Source organism: Arachis duranensis, chromosome 4, assembly GCF_000817695.3.
Source record: "Arachis duranensis cultivar V14167 chromosome 4, aradu.V14167.gnm2.J7QH, whole genome shotgun sequence".
In the NCBI taxonomy this organism is placed as follows: Eukaryota; Viridiplantae; Streptophyta; class Magnoliopsida; order Fabales; family Fabaceae; genus Arachis; species Arachis duranensis.
The window spans coordinates 83,923,028-83,925,348 of NC_029775.3; positions in this window are offsets into that span (position 1 = coordinate 83,923,028).

Sequence of the window (2,321 nt, forward strand, 5' to 3'; positions counted from 1 at the left end):
AAGGGAAAAAGAGTTTGCTTAAGAACCCTGGACACCTCTAGTTGGGGACTCTAGCAAAGCTGAGTCACAATCTGAAAAGGTTCACCCAGTTATGTGTCTGTGGCATGTATGTATCCGGTGGTAATACTGGAAGACAGAGTGCTTTGGGCCACGGCCAAGACTCATAAAGTAGCCGTGTTCAAGAATCATCATACTTAACTAGGAGAGTCAATAACACTATCTGGATTCTGAGTTCCTATAGAAGCCAATCATTCTTAATTTCAAAGGATAGAGTGAGATGCCAAAACTGTTCAGAGGCAAAAAGCTAAAAGCCCCGCTCATCTAATTAATACTGATCTTCATAGATGTTTTTGGAATTCATTGCATATTCTCTTCTTTTTATCTTATTTGATTTTCAGTTGCTTGGGGAAAAGCAACAATTTAAGTTTGGTGTTGTGATGAGCGGATAATTTATACGCTTTTTGGCATTGTTTTTAGTATGTTTTTAGTATGTTTTAGTTAGTTTTTATTATATTTTTATTAGTTTTTATTTAAAATTCACTTTTCTGGACTTTACTATGAGTTTGTGTGTTTTTCTGTGATTTCAGGTATTTTCTGGCTGGAATTGAGGGACCTGAGCGAAAATCTGATTCAGAGGCTGAAAAAAACTGCAAATGCTGTTGGATTCTGACCTCCCTGCACTCGAAGTGGCTTTTCTGAAGTGACAGAAGCCCAATTGGCGTGCTCTTAATTGCGTTGGAAAGTAGACATTCTGGGCTTTCCAGAAATGTATAATAATCTATACTTTGCCCGAGATTTGATTGCCCAAACAGGCGTTCCAAGTCAGCTCAAGAATTCTGGCGTAAAACGCCGGAACTGGCACAAGGATGGGAGTTAAACGCCTAAACTGGCACAAAAGTTGGCGTTTAACTCCAAGAAAAGTCTCTACATATGAAAGCTTCAATGCTCAGCCCAAACACACATCAAGTGGGCCCGGAAGTGGATTTTTATGTCATTTACTCATCTTTGTAAACCCTAAGCTACTAGTTCTCTACAAATAGGACCTTTTGCTATTGTATTTGGGGAGATCTTTCGATCATGCTTTGATGATTGAACCCTCTTTGGGAGGCTGGCCATTTGGCCATGCCTAGACCTTGTTCTTATGTATTTTCAACAGTGGAGTTTCTACACACCAAAGATTAAGGTGTGGAGCTCCGCTGTACCTCGAATATTAATGCAATTACTATTGTTCTTCTATTCAATTCAGCTTATTCTTGTTCTAAGATATTCATTCGTACCCAAGAACATGATGAATGTGATGATTATGTGACGCTCATCATCATTCTCACTTATGAACGCGTGCCTGACAACCACTTCCGTTCTACAAGCAAACAAGGCTTGAATGTATATCTCTTGGATACCTTAATCAGAATCTTCGTGGTATAAGCTAGAATTGATGGCGGCATTCAAGAGAATCCGGAAGGTCTAAACCTTGTCTGTGGTATTCTGAGTAGGATTCAAGGATTGAATGACTGTGATGAGCTTCAAACTCTTGAAGGCTGGGCGTTAGTGACAGACGCAAAAGAATCACTAGATTCTATTCCAACCTGATTGAGAACCGACAGATGATTAGCCGTGCTGTGATAGAGCGCGTTGAACATTTTCATTGAGGGGACGGGATTGTAGCCACTGACAACGGTGATGCCCAACATACAGCTTGCCATGGAAAGGAGTAAGAAGGATTGGATGAAGACAATAGGAAAGCACAGAGACGAAAGGGACAAAGCATCTTCATACGCTTATCTGAAATTCTCACCAATGAATTGCATAAGTATCTCTATCTTTATTTTACGCTTTATTCATAAATCATCTATAACCATTTGAATCTGACTGACTGAGATTTACAAGATGACCATAGCTTGCTTCATACCAACAATCACCATGGGATCGACCCTTACTCGCGTAAGGTTTATTACTTGGACGACCCAGTGCACTTGCTGGTTAGTTGTGCGAAGTTCTGATGAAGAGTTGAGATTGCAATTGAGCATACCATGTTGATGGCGTCATTGATGATCACAATTTCATGCACCAGTCGGCGGGTCGATGTTATTACGCCATAACACCAAATCCCCTTCCTCAAAGTTTCTGTTAAGGACTTTGCTGTTGTAGCGCAAGGCTATCCTCTATTTTAGTGTAGATTTCGATAAGTAGGTCATCTCTCTTGTTTCATCGATTAAATCTTTTTTGATTGCTTTTGTTCTCCCGCCGAGGAGTAGCCACACAGGGATGACCACATCGACCCGGTATGTAAGCGGGAAAGTCATCACCCTGGTGAAAGACTG